General features: G+C 45.5%; 1 long non-coding RNA gene across 1 annotated transcript in view; it reads left to right on the top strand.

The window, feature by feature from the left end:
* Positions 1 to 11579: 11579 nt before the first annotated feature.
* LOC105510507 overlaps positions 11580 to 19638 on the top strand; it is a 13215-nt gene continuing 5156 nt past the window's right edge. Inside the window, exon 1 of the long non-coding RNA XR_001001569.1 lies at positions 11580 to 12105. This is a non-coding gene — a long non-coding RNA (uncharacterized LOC105510507). The remainder of the gene's footprint in view (positions 12106 to 19638) is intronic.

Genomic DNA, 19638 nt, shown 5'->3' with positions numbered 1-19638 from the left:
TTATTGGTTAAAGCAAGTCACAGGCCAGCTCAGATTCGGTGTGGGAGGGGATCACACAAGGGTGATAGGATTCACTAAGGGAGGTCTGATTTACTAGGCAACATCTTGGGATACCTGCTACCCCTTGACTGAATGCCCAGCAGCATTTATGGAGTCCAGGGTCTGGTTTTCATTAGTGCCAAGATTACTACAAAAAAACCTCAGCTGTCTCTTCCTCAGACTGTTTTCATCAAGAATAAGGAGAACACACATACACACACACACTTACTCACACACACACACATATATTCATACCACCTGGAAAACCACCATTCCAACCCATAAAAAATATTTTAAAAATCTCTAAGAGGGTGAAAATGTGCATGTTGTGAAAGAAAGATTAAACACCATCACTAGTAGTTGCCCATTTAAAAAAGACGTCTTAAATACATTATTTCATTTGATCTTGATTCCCATCCCCATTTTAGAGATGAAAAAACTGAGGCTCAGCGATGATAAGTAATTTACCCAAAAGGGTGGAGCTAGGTCTGAATAACCCCAAGACTTGTCCCTGATGCCAAAAAGAATTATTAGAATATGAATTAGTGTGGTGGCTCATACCTATAATCCCAGCACTTTGGGAGGCCAAGGTGGGAGGATCACTTGAGCCCAGGAGTTTGAGACCAGCCTGGGAAACATACCAAGACCCCATCTCTACAAAAAAAATTTTTTTAAAGAATAGGAATTATGCCTATCAATGATAGACTGGATAAAGAAAATGTGGCATATATACACCATGGAGTACTATGCAGCCATTAAAAAGGATGAGTTCATGTCCTTTGCAGAGACATGGATGAAGCTAGAAACCATCTTTCTCAGCAAATTAGCACAAGAACAGAAAACCAAACATCATATGTTCTCACTCATAAATGGGAGTTGAACAATGAGAACACATGGACGCATGGAGGGAGACATCACACATCAGGGCCTGTCCTGGGGTTGGGGGGCTAGGGGAGGGATAGCATCAGTAGAAATATCTAGTGTAGATGATGGGTTGATGGGTGCAGCAAACCACCATGGCACTTGTATACCTATGTAACAAACCTGCACGTTCTGCACATGCACCCCAGAACCTGAAGTTTAATTTTTAAAAAGTGCAAAAAAAAAAAAAAAGGAATTCATGTTTTTAGTCTAAAGAAACTGAGATCCTGAAAGATGAAATAGTCCAGGGTCTCTCAGCCAGGATCCTGATTCCCCTTTAGAAGAGAACGGATGCAAAAGAAAGCACAGGGCCTGATTTGCCGTAGATGTTCAGTAAACACAAGCCCCCCATCTCTTCTCCAAACCAGATTTCTTCCACAGCTCACTGTCATTCATCCAAAGAATGTAGCCGCTACACTGTGTTATTGGCAGGATTGTGGGCATGACTGATTTCCTTTCTGATTGGGTGGGAAGGCTGAAGGGCGAGTTTGGAAGGGCTCTGTTCCCTTCATCTCACTCCTTTCCCCACTCGCATTTCACGCAACAGTCGTTTGGTTTTTGAGCAATCTGTTCCTGGAAAGCAGAGGAAAGTAACAGATTGATGCATCAACTGCATGTGGCCAAGTGATTTATTTTTAATGTGACTAAACAAGACACACACCTGCCTGTGGAAACGTAATCACATTGAATCATCAGGGACTTAGACAGCCATTTAGGCAAGGGAAAGACAGAGAGGAAACAGAGGAGAGGAGGAAGAGGAGGGAGAGAAAGAAAGGGGAGGCAGAGGAGCAGAGACAGAAGAGAAGAGAGAAGAAGGGACTGGAAGAGAAGGAAGGGAAGGGAAGAGAAGACTGGGCCAGCTCCCTAAAAATGTTGATTTCAGCAGCATCAGTGAAGCACCCTCAATTGGCCCAAATGCCCCTGGTTTAGCTGTGCTGATGCCTGAAATTTTATAATTAGACGTTCATCCCTGTGATTTAACCAAACATAGTATATTCTCCACTAAAGTGTAAATGCAACAGACGTAGTGCATCAAACTACGTCAATCATTTTCACCTCAGTGAGAAAGAACTGATATCTTTTATGAAAGCAGGAGTTTTTTTCTATGCGTGGGGGTGGTATTAGTCCATTTTGCATTGCTATATAGGAATGCCTGAGACTGGGCAGTTTATAAAGAAAAGAGGTTTATTTGGTTCATGGTTCTGCAGGATGGATAAGCATGGCACTGGTATCTGCTCAGCTTCTGTTGAGGCCTCAGGAAGGTTTTACTCATGGCAGAAGGCAAAGGGGGAGCAGGCAGGTCACATGGCAGGAGGGGGAGCAAGAGAGGGAGGAAGAGGTGCCAGGCTCTTTTATACAATCAGATCTCACTCTAACTAATAGAGCAAAAATTCACTCATTACCACAAGGAGGGCACCAAGCCATTCATGAGGGACCCACTCCCATGACCTAATACTTCCCACCAGGCCCCACCTCCAACACTGGGATCACACTTCAGCATGAGATTTGGAGGGGAGAAATATCCACACTGTATCAGGGGGCATTAAAACAAACTTTTGGGGAGTCACCAGTGAAGGCCCAGAAAGGAACCTTGAGGGGTCTAGGGGCTTTCTCCTTCATGGCTTTCCTTAATGATAACACCTACCTTTACGAGCATTTGTTATGTTCCAGGCACTGTGAATGCGACCCATTACATGTACTATTTCATTCATGTACTATTTCATTCCACCTTCCCAACAGCCCTGGAGTTTTGTGCTGGTGTTCTCATCACTCTCCAGGTGAGGGAACTGAAGCCCAGCCCATCGTCATCTGTCTCAGCACTCTGAAAGGAAGCTCCAGTTACAGGAGAGTTTCTCATGGAACACCCAGCCTCACCAACAGTACCTTGCTTGCAGAAGGCACTCACTAAGTATGTGCCAACAGAGTGAAGTGGCAGGGATGGGATGTGAACGTAGACAGTCTAACACCGGAGCCTGTACCCTTAGCATTTGCCTGCACAACTTTCTCCCAGATAGTCCACTCCCTTCTCCCTGCTTCTCACCCAAATAGCATAAGAAATGCATGAACCGCTAACTTTGGGAGGCTAAATGTCCTCCATCACAGCTCCCTCCTCAATCTCCCTGGGTCAGTACCAGGAATTAGCCAGCCAGACTACTCCACTCTGTACTGCTATGTCCAGATACCTTTTCCCAATTAGGTTGTAATGCCTTTGAGGGAAGGCACAGCATCCCTGCAGTCTTTTGGGGGGATGTATGAGTACTTTTGAAATTGTAGTTTATTTCTCAAAAGCAACGTTATATCTTCGTGTTTTCTATTAATACAGATTTTGGTAGGTTTTTTCTTGAATTTTATATCAATGTCCTTCACCCTGCCCCTAGCAGTAGCACATGAAGGAGATTATAAAGTCCTAAGTTGGGGGGGGCATCAGATTGATAACTTTTTGAAGGTTGATAATATCTAATGTGGGCAAGGATGGGGGAAATGGATACTTATACATTGTTGGGTAGGCTTTTGAGGAGGCAAATCATCAGTAAGTAACAGTGGCTGAAACAAGATAAAAGCTTTATTTTTTTTTTTCTCATACAAAAGTCTAAGCTAGTAGAAAGTCCTGGGAAGAAGGCTGGCTTGGTTCCACAAGGTTATGCAGGGACCCAGGTTCTTTCTATACATTGTACCACCAGCCCCAGGGGTGTTACCTGCATCACCTGGTGGAAGCTGACTCCCACCACCACATCTGTTCTCTGAATAGATTGCTCTATGGGGAAAGCGGAAGTACAACAAACAGCTTATTTTAAGGATCTGATTCAGAAATCGCACACAGTACTTCTCATCAGCCATAACTTAGTTACATGTCCACAGCGAGGGAGGTGGAAAATATATTCTCAACTCATACCCACCTGAAACTCAGGAGATTCGTTGCTAAAAGGAAGAAAAGAGAAAATGGATATTAGGGGGACAATGGACAGTTTCTAACTCAAACAGGAAGAATTATCAAAGTTAAAAGTGCATATACCACTAGACTCAGCAATTCCAGTTCTAGAAATGTATTCTGAGGAAATAGTCACATAAACTACACAAAGATTATGCATAAGGGTAATACTAGCAGTTTTAAGTTATGTTCACAAATTCTTTGATACCCTTCCCTTCACAAAAGGGCTGTACTTAATGACTTACTCCTAATGAATAGAATGTGGCCAAAGTGACAATGTGTGACTTCGGAGGCTAGGTCATAAAAGGCCCTGTGCTTCTCCTTTGCTCTCTTGAATGACTGGCTATGATGGAAACAGCCACCATATGGTGAGGACACTCAATTAGCCTTGTGGAAAGACCCACATGGGTGAGAAACTAAGGGTTCCCACCAACAGCCCACACCCACTTGCCAGCCCTGAGAGCAAACAGTTCCTCCAGGCCTAGTCAAGGCTCAGTTGACTGAAGCCTCAGTCAGCATCTGGACTGCAAGCCCATGCAAAACACTGAGCCAGATATCACCCACCCAAGAAGCTGCGAATTCCTGACTGGCAAAAAATATGAGAGATTATAAATATTTATTATACAAAATTTTAAGCCACTACGTTTTGGAGTATTGTGTTAGGCAGCAGTAAATAACTAATACAATAATCATTGCTTCCTGTTTGTAATAACAAAAAAGAGAAAGAAAATACATTTTTTTAAAAAAGAAACACCAGAAATGTCAATAATGGGAGGTTAAATAACCCATGAGAAATCCACAGTTTGGAATTTGCAGCTGTTGGAAAGAGACAGAGCTGTGGCATAAAAGACCTGTATGTTCTGTCATTGACAGCTCCTTAAGACATATTAGTACATGAAAATAACAATCTGAGGAACACTTACTGTATGGTCTCCATGACATAAAACTGCAAAAAAGTTATGTATGCATGTACATACGTGCATACATGCAATAACCTTATATTTGTGTATGCTCAGGTGTGTACTTTCACATACGTGTAAATGCGTGGAATAGGAGTGAATGTTGCATACCAAATGGCAGGCAGTGGTTTTACCCGGGACTAGGGAAGTGGAATGGGGGTGGGGAGTTGCAATATGGTGTTCACATTTTACTTTGTAATCTCCTGCATTGTTTCAACCTCTTACAATGAAAATGCATTTGCGTATTCCCTGTGTGATAAAAACAAAGAAGACCATAAAAAGAGAGAGAGGCAGGCAGATAGCAGAGATGGAAGGAAGAGGGGTTAAACAGAAACAGCATTTTACCCACTGAGTCGTGACTACAGGCATCTTATTTTACCTGTTTGTTTTTCCTTAACATCCCAACATAGAAAACAGACACTTTGTTTTCAACTAACAACGAGGAATCTCCTCGCTTTGGCCTTTCGCTTGCTCAGCGTAGACTGCCTCTAGGGTGCTCGGAGGTGGGCCGTGGGGGGGAACGTTGGGAACTGCCCGATCCCACGCTCGCCTTTTCCCGCAGGACCTGTGCTCAGCTTTCGGAAGGTGCAAGGGAGGGAGTGTCTACAACCTAAGAAAAGGGCCACGGTGCGGAGCCCGGAGCAGGGCTGGGTGCAGGGAGCGCTCTCGCTGCCCGGGGCGCTCTGCGCTGAGCGCCTGGTGGGGACAGCACGCCGCTCCGGGAGTCCCCAGGCGCGGGAGGTCCCAGCAGATTTTGCATAAAGGGAGGAATCCCCAGGGAGGAATCGAGTCCAGGGCACAAACAAGATACTGGAGGAGGTGGCACGGAGAGGATTGATTCGGTTTGCAACCCTACGAGGTCGTGGCCTCTCGGGGAGGGAAAGCAGCCTCTCCAGGATCCAGCCTCCCGATCACCGCGCTAGCCCTCGCCCTGCCTGGGCCTCCCCAGAGACGGGAGCTTGGGTGGGGGACCCTGGATCCGAAGCCAAGGCTGAACTGGTGGGCCAAGCCCAGGGGGCAACCAAGTCCCCAAGTCTTTCCCTACCCTTCCCGCAGGCTGAGCGGAAAACCAGGAAGTGGATGGTCTCCATCTCCGCAGCCACGCCCACCCGTTTGCACTTACTGAACTGAGGTCCTCAGGAACGTGGTAAGACAAAGAGAAAGGAGGGCATTTTCGCCACTCTCTTGCTAATGCTTCAGTAACTCCCCATTACCCTAATGTGCTCACCATCAGAGCCTGATTAAGACCCTTGGAGGCCCTGAAATTATAAGACCCACTCTCTCCATCAATGTAATTTAAAACAAAAACAAAAACAAAAAAACTTTAAATGGATTTTTACCAAAAAGCCGATTTTCCTCTATAAATTTATTTTAATAGCAACGACAAGCCCTTGCCTTGCAGCACACTAGCCTGCCCAGCAGAAGATCCAGTAAGGTTTGCAAAGCCAGTCGGGATCTCCTCACCTTGCCTCTCTCCTCTTCCTGCACTGGCCGGCTAACCTGTTTCCAGGTCCTCTGAAGCTCAGTCCTTCCCTGAGTTTCCCATTGCCTGGCACCTCCAGAGCCAGCATATATTTCCACTTCCCACTCGTAGCTTTCAGTCCAGACTGGGTTAGATGCCTTCAGTGCTTTCTCCATCACAGGAGACTTAGCATACAGAGTAGGAGAATACTCCTGTTTCTTCCCTGTCACCCTCTCTGTGCTGGGGGCTCAGAAGGTCGAGACACCTTTTCTGTTTTGCTTACAGGTATGGTCCCAGAACCTAGCATGTGGACTGGCACACCCTTTGCTCAAATAAATACATCAATATTTGAAATTAACCATTCATAGCAAAACACACAGCACAGAATAAAAGTGCGTAGTCCATTCTGGCCTATGCAGTACATTCGTTCTATCACGGTATATATATTCAGCTTCTCAGCATTTATTGAGCAGCTCCAAATGTGCTAGACAGGTAATACTCAATACACATTAGTTCCCTCCATGCTAAAATGGACTGTGTGTCCACGTAACTTTGCTGGAAACTTGAGGGAAACCAATTATCCTGCCCTTTCCCTGGGTGTCTGATTGAACTCCGCATGTCCGTTATAGCCATAGAAATATCACTAACAGGCAATGCCAGCAGGATTAGATCTGCCAAGTGTTTAAAATTTAGCAAGAAAGCTTTTTGCAAATGTCAACACTACCACTCTGTTTCCTGCAAACCAGCATTCTAATCAGCAGGGCTGCCTTTTCCAGCTCATTGAGCAATGACACAAAAAAATCCCAGCATAATCTTTTATCTAGGAGAAAAATACCAAAAGGCAGAGAGGATGCAGTAACAATCATAGCTACCTACTATGTGCAAGGTGCCATGCTGACTGCTTTAGTTATGTTGCCTCCAATCCTCACAACAAAACCGACAAATGGGGAAACTGAGGCTTACAGAAGTCACACATCTCCAACTGAGGCCTGAGCTTGAGTGTTTTCCATAGCACCCCACTAACTCTGGGGGAAAAAAAGGCTGCTATTGCGCTCAGTGAGGATACAATGTCTTAGAGTGGTAGGGACTTCAGGGGCTGGTCGTAGGAAAACAGAATGACAATGCTTCTCATGCCAGGGGTTCCTGGGACTTTCATCTTCTTGTCTTCCTTTTCTCCTTCCCTCAGAGGCCAGGTATAGTGATATAATGATTTTGGAAATTTTTGAGCTGAAAAAGGAAAATGTTTTCTTCTTTTTTTTTTTAAAGGGGAACTGTTGGAGTGTTTGCATTTTGGGTTCCTTGCATAGCAGCTGGTAGGCTTGATGGGATTTCAAAATGAAGTTACTAATGGAAATTATACACTGGGGACATTCCAAAGAAACTGCTAAGAGAGAATGGCTTGTGCTAGGTGACTGGAAGTGTTGCATCAGATTATTACAGCTGGGTATTGAGGCCAGGCCCAGCTGAAATGTTACAGTAGGGGTTACCTCTCAGACTTGGCTCTGTACAGGAAGCATATCCAAGGAAGAGCTACATCCAAGGCATAGCTATAAGGCCAGACGCAGAAGACACAGTACCTGGGTTAGCTGCCCATCTGTCCCTGGGTGTAGGCTAAAGATATTTAATCTTGGACACGGCAAGCAGCTGTATACAAGCGCCTGATTCCTGATTCCTGGGCAGGAGTGGGCAGCAAGTTGCTAATTCTGACCTCCAACCATCCCTGAGGCGGTGTAGCCGTCGGTTCTCAACCCTGGCTGCCCACTAGCATCATCTGAGGACTTTGAAATACAGACGCAGGACTCATCCCAGAAGGATGAAATCAGGACTGATGGGAAAGGGATCCAGCGTCACATATTCTCATAGCTCTCCATGTGATTCTAGTTTGCAGCCAAAGTTCAAAAGTTCTGACACAGCCTAGGTGTCCAGTGATCACAAGAATTACTAGGGCACTCCCTAAAATAGTTTTGCCCCAGCCTCTCTGCTGTAGATCTTGATTCAGTGGGGCTGGCAGGGGCCCAAGAATCTGTATTTTTAATGAGCTCCCTGGTAGTTGTTTTGATCAGATAAGCTTGGGGACCCACACGTGTAATAAAATGATATATTCACATATCATCATTGCAGTCACAGCTTCTGACATATTATGTTTTTAATTTGTATGTACATCATTGTGTCTCAACCATCATTCGAGTGTAAGGTCCAAGAGGGAAAGGACCTTGTCTTATTCACTGGGATGTTCTCAGTATGGAAAAGAATGCAAGCAAATAGTGGGAAATCTGTGGATATTTGTTGAATAAATAAATGAATTTCTGTTTTGTATTTGTCGCTTCTGCTTTGTGAACCAAGTTAAGAGTGAGATTGAAACTTTGAAAGAAAATACAAATAATTTTATTTCACTTCCCTTTATAGATCTAAAGTCCTGCTTTTAAAAACATAAAGATTTCTTCTATATGGAACTTGATTGCCTTCCTTCAGTCATCAAGAGTCTTCAGGAGATCTGAAGACCCAGAGCAAACCAGAAATGTTGAGGGGGAAAATGTGCAGAGATGTCTGAGAGCAAACCCCCTACCCTTAAACCAATTTTTCTTCTGAAGTTTTCTGCTTCATTGCAAGTTTTATGTCACCAATTAAGCTATAGGGCCTAGATAGAAAATGACACAAAGTATTTTCAGAAAAGTTGATTAAACTGCATGCTTTTATTTATGCACATTCAGAAAATGTTTATAGCGGAACTACCATTTTCCAGTAAGTGCCAGTGGGAGCCCAGTGAAAAATAACACACAGTCCTGCCCTCAATAACTAGCTTTCCCAGTGAGTGGAAAGCTAGCCATGGAACTAGCACAGTGTGATAACACGGGTCATCAAACTCAAGATGCCTTCTGTTGTAAGATGCATCATTAATTTATGCAGCATTAAGAAAAATGCTACCAATTGAACCATGACATGTCGTAGATTTTGTTAAGACCTGTTCTAATTTCAGAGATGTGAAAATGTAACGGTGTGGTAGGGGGGTGAGGAATGTGCATTTTGTTTTATTTTGAGAGACAGGGTCTCTCTTTGGTACTCACCCAGGCTGGAGTGTAGTGGCGCAATCTCAGCTCACTGCAGCCTCAACCTCATGGGCTCAAGTGATCCTCCCACCTCCTGAGTAGATGGGGCTCTAGGCATGAGCCACCATGCCCGGCTTTTTTTTTTTTTAAACTTCTTGTTGTTGTTGAGACAAGGTCTCATTCTGTTGCTGCCCAGGTTGGAGTGCAGTGGCTCGATCTCAGCTCACTGCAACCTGTGTCTGCCAGGTTCAAGCAATCCTCTTATCTCAACCTCCCAAGTAGCTGGGACTACATGTACATGCCACCATGCCCAGCTAATACATACATATATATATATATATTGGAGAGACAGGGTTTCGCCATGTTGCCCAGGCTGGTCTCAAACTCCTGAGCTCAAGCAAGCCACCTGCCTCAGCCTCCTAAAGTGCTAGGATTACAGACAGGAGCCACTGCACCCAACCATAATTTTTTCTTTTTGTAAAGACGATGTCTCATTATGTTGCCCAGGCTGGTCTCGAACTCTTGGGCTCATGCAATCTCTCCCACTTTGACCTCCCAAAGTGCTGGGATTACAGGCATGAGCTACTGTGCCTGGCCAGAGCATGCATTTTAGAACTGATTAAATACATAAGGTAAATCAGACCCGAAGGATATACAGATTAAGCCAAACAGTAGGGGGTAGGGAGACTTGGAAGAAGGAAAGTACTATGCAGAGGGCACAGCTTGTGCTGAGAGGTCTGGAGGGAAGAGGGTGGCTGCTTATAGCTCAGTAAGACTGGAGTTAGAGCCTGTGGGCTGGAAGGTGACAGATGAGGCTGGAGATGGAAACAAGGGCCAGATCATGGCCTGCCTTATAAGTAGATGGCCTTAGTCCCAGTTTACATCTGTAGTGTGTCTTTTTGATCTTAAGTGCCCTGTTGGACAACACATTATATGATCACCCTATACTAATAAGCCATTTTAAAATGTGGGCTTTTTATCTTAAGAGAAATGAGAACAATGGAAGGGTTTTAAACAAACAGTACCATAATCAGATTGTGAAAGTGTGTGTGTGTTGGAGGCAGGGTGTGTATTGCTTCATTTGAATGTTTCTGATGAGCTAATATGTTCATACAAGTCAAAACTTTAAAAAAAATTTCACAAAAGTGAAAGATCTCCCTTCCACTCTGGCCCTTCTTCCACCCCTTCCACTCTACCTCATAGCCAACCCAATTTTCTTCCCTAGAAGCAACTGATATTATCAATTTATTGTGTGCCCTTTCAGCATTTTGTTTTCCTTTTCTTTGAGATGGAGTCTCACTCTGTTGCCCAGGCTGGAGTACAGTGGCACGATTTCTGCTCACTGCAACCTCCACCTCCTGGATTCAAATGATTTTCCAGCCTCAGCCTCCCCCTAGCTGGGACTACAGGTGTGCGTCACCACGCCAGCTAATTTTTGTATTTTTAATAGAGACGGGGTTTCACCATGTTGACCAGGGTAGTCTTGAACTTCTGACTTCTAGTGATCCGCCTGCCTCAGCCTCCCAAAGTGCTGGGAATACAGGCGTGAGCCACCATGCCGGGCCCCTTGCAGACATATTTAATGCATATAGAATTAAATCTTCTTTGCCTTTCAAATGTACCTATTGTTTTCTAATTCTTTATTTTCATCTAATTTGCCTCCTTTTCTTATTCCTCTCACTATCTCTCATTGAGTTTCCACAGTATGTGCTCCCCTTTTACTGCTTCAGATTTGAGGCTTCATTTTTTAAGAGTGAAGGTTGGATAGTTTTCTTTTTTTCTTTCACTTCTTCCCCGAGCTCTGGCAGCTCAGGATTCATGTCCTCCCACTGTTTCATGACGTCTTCCCTCATCTCTCATGTGTATGTTTTCTTTGTGGGAGAAATTACTTTGCTATGTTTTCTTAATTTTCTCGTTAAAATTTTCATCTGCTCCATGGCAATGTTTTTTGATGAATCTTCTTTACCTGCTGTTTTCTTTTTCTTTTTTTTTTCTCTCCTTTGTTTCTTGTCAAAACTGTATATTTTACTCATTATTGAAGCAGGTAATGTTTTTTCTTCCCCTGGACCTCAGGTGTGAGAAAGGCCAAGATTGTCTTCCAGGTTGGCCAAATTTTCCTTATGACCCAGGGTTCATGTAAATTCACTAAGCCTTGAATTCTTTCCAACCAATGGTGAAGATTCCCCGAGGCAAAGTCTCTCCTCCCCTGTTGCCACAGAAACAGACCATTTCCTACAACTATGGCTTGTCTGAAGTCCTGAGCCAGCAGAGCTCAGGCCACAGCACCTGCACCCATTTTCTGCTGCTGCACACAAGGGCTCTGTGCATTCCGCATTCAGGTGTGCCCCTCCCTTCTGGAGATTCTTTTTCAGGCTGTCCCGGAAACTTTGCAGCACAGTATCCTTGCTCTATTTCTTCCCGCAACATCTCTGCTGAAGCTCTATTGCTTTTGGCAACTCTTACATCTATTTTGTGGTTTAGGTGTCTGCTACTTTTACTAAAAATGGAATTTGTGTTTTTATCTCTCAAGTCCTTTTTGTTTTTGGATTACTTCCAGAAAATGAAAGGAGGATTACTAACTTTATGCCATCTTCAAACCAGAAGATCTTAGATTAGTAAGATCATGTTGGCCATGGCATGGAGAATGGGCTGGAGGTGGAGAGACTGGAGGTTGGAAGTCCAGTTAAGAGATTGCTCCCGCGCTGGGGAGTTGGTGTTAAGACAGAAGATCCAAGACGCATTTCAGAGGTAACTGCTGAATCTTACTGGCTGGTTAGCTGTGTGTTTGGGAGTGGGGGTGGATCAGGAAGAAATGGGATATTTCAGGGCTGGCTGCTGGAGGCTGCTTGCGATGTAACGTGGAGCTGGGCTTCCTGCCTGTTCTGTAGCTTCCTGCCACATTCCAGGCTGCATCTGTGTGGCTGGGCCCTCTGGGAAGGTCATAGGGAGTCCTAATGGGGCAATGAGCTTCCCAGCTGTTCCCTTGAAGGTCCCCTGCAGATATCTGGATGAAACTCTTGACTGCTGGAAACTTTCGAGAAGGCCTGAGGCAGTCAGAAGCCAAGTTGTGGTTCCAAAATTTCCGGCCTATTCACCAAGCCTCCCTGATGATGAGATCTTAAGATGAAACAAAAACAAGAAAACTGGGCGCAAATCGCAGGGTGGAACTGTTGATATCCCAATGTTTCCTGCCAAGTCCTGGCTAAGGAACACAGGGAGGGAAAGGGGACCTAACAGAAGTCATAGAACCCACTCCCTGCCTCCACAAAGGCTTTCCAGGTCATGCAAACTACGAAAATTGAACAGAGAACTTTGTCTCTCAGATTCTCCAAAGTGGGGAATCTCTGATCCTTTTCTTTAATCAGTCTGCAGTAAGTCCTGAGTACTGGCTTTTTTTCCCCCTTAATGTATAACCAGAGTTGAGAACCGAGGGCTACTCAGTCTCAGAGATGATCAGAATTCAAAGTTAGGAATGTGCTGGCTCCACGTCTGTCCACTCTTGTGCAGTAACACAGCTGCCTGCCTGTGTACAGGATGAAATATCTTCAGTTCTGTTCCCTGGGATAGACCGACAGCTGTGGAAACAATACTGTGTCTCCTCCTAGGATGTGTTTCTTGACTCCGCTTATGTGGTTACTGCCACACCTGGCCCCAGTGCCTTCTTCACACAGCTTTGACAACCAGGGCAATATTTCCAGTCATCTAACAGAAGCTGCTCCTTATCAGTGATGTCTTTGGAAAATTACCAGCAATTACTAAGCTAGCTATTGGGAAATCTTAAGGATTTACTTTAGCAAGAATAAAATGAGGTCTTCTGGTCTGTAAGGACCTCTGTTCCTAAAATCACAGAACCACTGCTGTGCTCTACAATGGAATAGTATGCATTCATTTGCAAGCGTGCTCAGATAAGACGGGGCCTTTAGGGAGTTTTTAAAAACTTGGGGGGTAGTGCTTATGATACTGTGAAAAAACACAAACACCGTGTGATTTCATGTACATTAAAAACATGTGTGATCAAGTGAAAAGAGACTTCTTAGCCTGCCTTCCCCAAGATCCCACACCCACCACTATTTCCCTTCCAAGTGATTAAAGGAGTCAGTAACTTGAGTACAATATGCTGTTTTGTCTCTTGTCATCTGACCTTGGACAGGGAAGATGTAAATGTTCTCTTGGGCTAACAAGGTCAGAGTGTTCGCTCACAGGAAACAGAGTTATGAGTAGAGTAATATCAATTTCTTACGTGGGCCAAATATTATTTGTGTGGTTGTATTTTCTTTCCGGGAAAAGATTAGTTTTTGGAGAATGCAATATGTTTTATTTTAGATGCACCATTGAGTGAAGCAGCTACAGTTTAAGCGGAAGTCCTCCTTTCCCCACCTCCTACCTCGTACCTCAGGGAGCCCCTCCTCCCCACACCTTTCTTCCCAGAGATCCCACCTCTCCTCTCCTGAAGTGGTAGCTACTGAGGAGAAAGAGGTGAAAAGCTAGAAAGGAAACAGGAAGAGGGGAGACGGGGAAGAGATCCATGCAGTGATCTTGCAACCAGGACAAGAAACAAACCTTGTGATGTGATAGCCTTGCAGAGCAGGGATGTCACTTTTTAGGAGGCTTAAATCACACCAAATGTAGAAGGTTCCAGACTTTCAGAGGTGAGGGGACAGCTATAATTTGCACCAATACTACCACCCCTTCCCCCAACATACCCTTCTCCCCTTCTTCCCTGAAAAATGGCCCCCAAATATGTCCGTGTCCTAATTCCTGGAATTTATGAATATGATAACTTACATGCCAAAAGGGTCTTTGCTATTGTGATTAAATTAAAGGTGTTGAGATGGAGAGGTTGCCCTGGATTATCTGGGTGGGCCCAATGTAATCACAAGGGTCCTTATATGAGGTAGCTAGGAGGCTCAGATAGAGAGAGAAGACGTGAGGGTGGAAACAGAGGTCAGACAGGAAAGAAAAGGCCACTTTGCTGCTGCCTTTGAAGACGGAGGACAGGACCACAAACCATGGTGGTCTATATAAGCTGGAAAAGGCTCCCCAGAGCCACAAGGGAACACAGCCCTGTCCACCCACTTTAGAGCTCTGACCTCCTGAACTGTAAGACAATAAATGAGTTATTTGAAACCACTACGTTTGTGGTAATTTGTCACAGTTGCAGTAGGTAGCTCATACAGTCCTCTCTTCTCCTCTCTGTGATCCTTGTGTGGCTAAAAAGGAGAAATGCTAATATTTATTAGAAGTTACAGCAGTGAAAAACAGAGAAAACGTATTTCTAACATATAAACTTGACCACGAACTTATTAATTTACAAGAAGTCTGATAGGAAAACAACCAAATGCCAGGTTTTTAAATGAGCAAAGAATATGAACACATAGAGTCCAGGAAAAGAACGGTGGATTGCTCTGTGCTAACATGGGAAGCCTCTCTCAGACATGTTAGAGTGAAAGAGACGAGCTGCAGAATCCCTCAGGGGTCATCTCTCCTTTTGTGTCAAAAACAAAATAGAGTCATATCTATAGGATTTCACACGCTCCTTTTTGCTGGAAAGAATCACAAGAAAATATTAGCAAAGATTGCCTTTGGGAGAGGAATAGAGGGGAATGGTATTTAATTTTTAAAACTTTCCTGCTGTTTGAATTTTTTAACCTTATACTTGGGTTTGTTAATGTTAACAAAAGCTATCTAACCAGGGAGATTTTGACTCATTTTTTTGTTTTCTTCTTGGTACCTCTTTGTCTTAAAGAAAAAAAAAAAAAATCCAATTAGCATTATGTAAGGTGGGTCACATAGGGAGAAATCTTCCAGAGTCTACCATGGTATATACTACATGAACTAAAATTCTTGCAACCAGGAAGACTGGGCTGTCCTGTGAGGTTACGACTCAAGCTTCTCACTGGGGGCCAGTGTCAAAAGAAGTGTGATAAATCCCCAGCCCTCTGTGGTCCTGGCTTCTCTCAGAACGGTTACCAAGGCCCTAGGATCTAAAGATGATTGTGTCATCAGCCTGCTACCTCTAGGGCTTTGGGGAGAACAGATCTGCATCAGGAGGGGAAAAGGGATTTGTCACGCACCAGCCATTCAACCTTGGGTAAGTTTTTTGTCTCCATCTGGCAAAATGGGAGTGGTGAGGGTGTTTGTTCTCAGGGTTACTGTGAGGCTTAAATAAGATCATGCTGTGGTACACCCAGCATGGCCATGGGCGCAAGCCACAACATGACAAAACCAAGTCTTCTCCTTTCTTATGTTTATTTTTAAGCCTATCAAGAACTGAAGGAGGCCCTTGTTCAGCAGAAGAGAGGTAAGAGCAAGCCTTTGTCTGTAACAATGCAGAAGCCTGGTACAGAGGACCAAAACCACACAGCCACAGGTCTATTCCCACATATGTGTGTTTGCCACTGGTTTGCCATCTCTGCCGAGTCACAGAAGGATATTAAAGTTTGTCAGCCCTTTAAAGCCAAACAGGCACATTTTCCCTTCTCCTCGACAGACATTTTAATGTCACTGCAGTAGCTGGAGTCTTAGGTGTCGTTAACCCACATGCCTACCTCCCGTGACCAGGGTGGGGAAAGAACAAGCACACTTTGTTTCCAAAGCCCCGGTTGCGACTTGCTGATTTTCTGTTGACTTTAAACAAGAAATGGAGCAGTTGGACTTTTAGCTGCTCCAGGTGGTAACTGGGGCTAAATGTACTGAGCTTAAGGGAAAAGCTGAACATTTGGAATCCCAAAATTTAGAGATTCAAAGGCTCTTTAAGAACTCTTTCCTCTGATGGACAGTGCCTGCCAGGAGCTGTCCTGCACCCCTGGCTAGAGCTGGGCAGTCCTCTGCCCGATGAGCTTTGAATGAGGAAAAGATCAGGCTCTGCCAGGCCAGCGCCGGTCATCTGAGGAAGCTCCTGCTTCCCTAGGCCTTCAGAGATACTGACTTTTTCCCAAGAAGAATCTTCTTGCCCTTTCCCCTCTCATTCACAGGTTGATTTATTCACCTGCAGGTTTCTGTGAGAGCCTTTGTGTACCAGGCACTGTCCTGAGCTCTTGTCAGTGGGGCAGTGATGAGGCTATTGACCCTGCCCTCAGGGCCAGGCCACTCTGGTGGCCAGGGAAGCAGTTAAGAGGCTCTGCAGCATAGGAGAGGGGGTGTTGGCTAAAATAGAAACCATCAGTCAAGCAGAACTTCACTGAGACCTAACAGAGGGAGGGGGAAGGAAGAGAAAGAAGTAGATGGATTCCAGTTATTTATGGCCTGGGGCTTGATTAAATTTGGGGAGTGAGAGAGGAAGGGATCAAGAGTGATCAGATTTCCGGCTCAGGGGCAACGGTGACACTATAGAAGGAGAAGCAATTTTGGAGCAGGGTGGTTGGGAGGAGTGAGAAAGAATCAGGCTTTAGACATGTTGGGTGTCAGGCCCCTGTGGGAGGTCAGAATGGAAAGTCCTGCAGGCAGTGGATATATGGTTTCATGGTACAGGAGAAACATTGGGACTGGAGACGTGAGTTCAGGAGTCAGCAATGCGTGAGTGGTCAAGGAGGGCAGAAGAGGGTGAGATGGTAGCTCAGGAGGGAGACCAGGACAGCACTGTGAAGGGCCTATCCTTAAAGGATGGGGACAGAAGAGGAGCCTCCAAATCTAGAGGACAAATCCTAGAAAGTAAGGCGAATGCACACAGAATGTAGCATCAGATTCACCCTTGTCCAGATCCCGTGTTCTCAGGGCAATTTCCTCTGGGAAAGCAGTCTTCCTCCTTTGCCTTCCATGTGGATGAGGATGGTGGATCCTCAGCCAATTGTGGATTGCAGCCCCATGCCCCCTTCATTGGTTTGGGATGGCTGTATGACCCCTCAGAGCCAATGCCCAGTGAGGAGGCATGCACGTGAGTGAGGGGAGGAAAGGAAGGCTATTGTGGGAAAGAGAGACTCCTCCTCGGTTGGGAGAGAGTATGGTAGAGATGTGAAGTCAGGCACCAACACAGCCATTTGTAATTGTGAGGGAAAGCTTGGAGTTACTGGGGGTCCTCTAAGTGAAGCCTGCAGATGAGGCCTGTATTGTAGATGGCAGGACAGGGAGAAATCAGGTCTTAGGTAACATTGTTTGAGCCACAAGATCATGCTTCACCTGAAGCCAAACCTCCCTCTAGGCTTTTCAGTTATGCAAGTCAATAACTTACCTTTCCCGTTTAAACTGGTCTCAGCTGAGGTTTTGTTTGTTTTGCTACTCGCAATACGGAGTCCTAATAAATGCACAGCCTGAAGAAGAGACCTCTTGGGGTCAGTGGGTAGAACAGGGGGTGGGAGGGGAGGTGTCAGGAGTTAAGAAACTGTGACACATTTGTGTTCCTGAATCACTGTCACCTACAGAGCCACAACAGGTTTTCAATTTTGCAATCTCTTTACACAGTGTTTTTCTTCTCCTGCTGTATCACTTCTCTGGCAATACAATTAACATGATTCCAAAGCTGCTTACTCACTAAAATTGAGATGTAGTTGGAAAATGGGTTAGCCTCCCCTTCTCCTTGTGTTGCCTGCCCAGATACTGAAGGGCTGTCTTTATAAACCAGGGTCAATGGTATGTAATGGTGTGCCTCTCCCTATTCAGATCCATCTTCCATGCCATGGCCAAGTGGGCTCTCTAAAATGCACATCCCTGCTTAAAAAACACTCACAGTTACAAAAATGAGCCAGGCGTGGTGGTGCACACCTGTAGTCCCAGCTACTCAGGAGGCTGAGGTGGGAGGATCACCTGAGTTTGGGAAATGGAGGCTGCAGTGAGCTGTGATTGCGCCACTGTACTCCAGCCTGGGCAACAGAGTGAGACCTTATCTCCAAAAAATAAAACATAAAACAAATTTATACTTCCCATGGCCTGCAGGAGGAGATCACAGAACCCTCAGGATGGCATATATAATCTTACACACATGTTCTAGATCCTGGGTGGCCTTCCTGCGTCAGCAACCCTCCTACCCCTCAGACGGCACCGCTGTGTGAGCTCCAACTGTGCGAATGTGTCCTGCACCTCCAGGCCTCTGGGCCTGCGTTCCCATCCCCGCTTTGCTTGGAAGGGTAATTCACAATAATAGCTCACGTTGACGGGGCACTTCCTATGTTTCAGATGCTCCACTAGAGGCTGCAGGTGGATTATCTTGTTTAATCCTCACAACTTCCTGACGAGGTAGTACTGTTATTACCCCCTCCACCCTGCCACGGTGTCACTGGCTAAACAACTCAGATTTGGGGGAATATGCTAGAGAAGCACATGGGAGTTCTGGGTTGAGGTCTCACACTGGAGTTAGGGAGTGGAGGATCAGATGATAAAGGCCAGAGGAAATATGATAGTCCAGAGGCTAGGAAGGAGTTTGAAGATGAAGGGAGGAAAACTAGGTGAAGAACTGGGACTGCGTTGCAAGGCTGGGCAGCTCCATCTCGGTTGATGTTGGGGCTTCTCCCCACTCAAGCAAGGGTCTGGGGACTTAAGGAACATATAGCTCAGGCTAGGTCCTCAGGACTGCGAGCTGCCCTGGACACCATAGATAATGGAGGATTTCCTAGTCCCTGAAGACTGGAGGCTCTACAATATCCCTGCCAGGCTTACCTGAGTGTGTGTGTGTGTGTGTGTGTGTGTGTGTTTATGGGGGGGATTATTTGCACCTTTGACAAGGTCAGCAACCTTGTGTGCCAGTAGGGATGACCACTCTAGGGTCCTCACTGTCCACTTCCCTCCAAGGTCTCCCCACCGCCACCCATCCCTACTGTCTATCTGCCCCTTTTTCTGGTTGCGAGAAGCTCCCCAAATCCCTTCTTCAGCTACTTCCCTCTCACCTGCTCCAAGCCCTCCCTCTCTCAGACAATTCAGCATAATTCCCCTGAAAACGTGTTTTTACAAAACAAAAGCCAGGAAAGGGAGGAGGTGTGTTCTGGGGTGCTTGGCAACAGCGGCTTGGCTGGATGATGCGGCTCACCCAGCAACACAAAATCCTCTGAGAACAGAACTCACAGAGCCTGGGCTCCCTCCCACACCGGAGAGGGGAGTGTCTGCAGCCGAAAGAGCAAACTGCATGTAATTGCCTCCAGGATTCCCCATCCCATGTGTAATGACATCTTCATTTGATTAATGACTGTCTTCTGCATTCACCACTGAGTGTGAACTGTATGAAGACAGGGTTGTGTGTCTGTTCTGGTCGCTTTGGCCCTAGCACAGAGTCCAGCACACAGTAGGTGCTCAAGAAATGTTTGTGGAGAAGGGAGGGAGGGAGGGGAGTGTCTGCAGCCGAAAGAGCAAACTGCA

Source organism: Colobus angolensis, unplaced genomic scaffold (genome assembly GCF_000951035.1).
Source record: "Colobus angolensis palliatus isolate OR3802 unplaced genomic scaffold, Cang.pa_1.0 Scaffold19, whole genome shotgun sequence".
Classification (NCBI taxonomy): domain Eukaryota; kingdom Metazoa; phylum Chordata; class Mammalia; order Primates; family Cercopithecidae; genus Colobus; species Colobus angolensis.
Note: the sequence above shows the minus strand (reverse complement) of the source record. Positions and strands in the feature narration are given on the sequence as shown.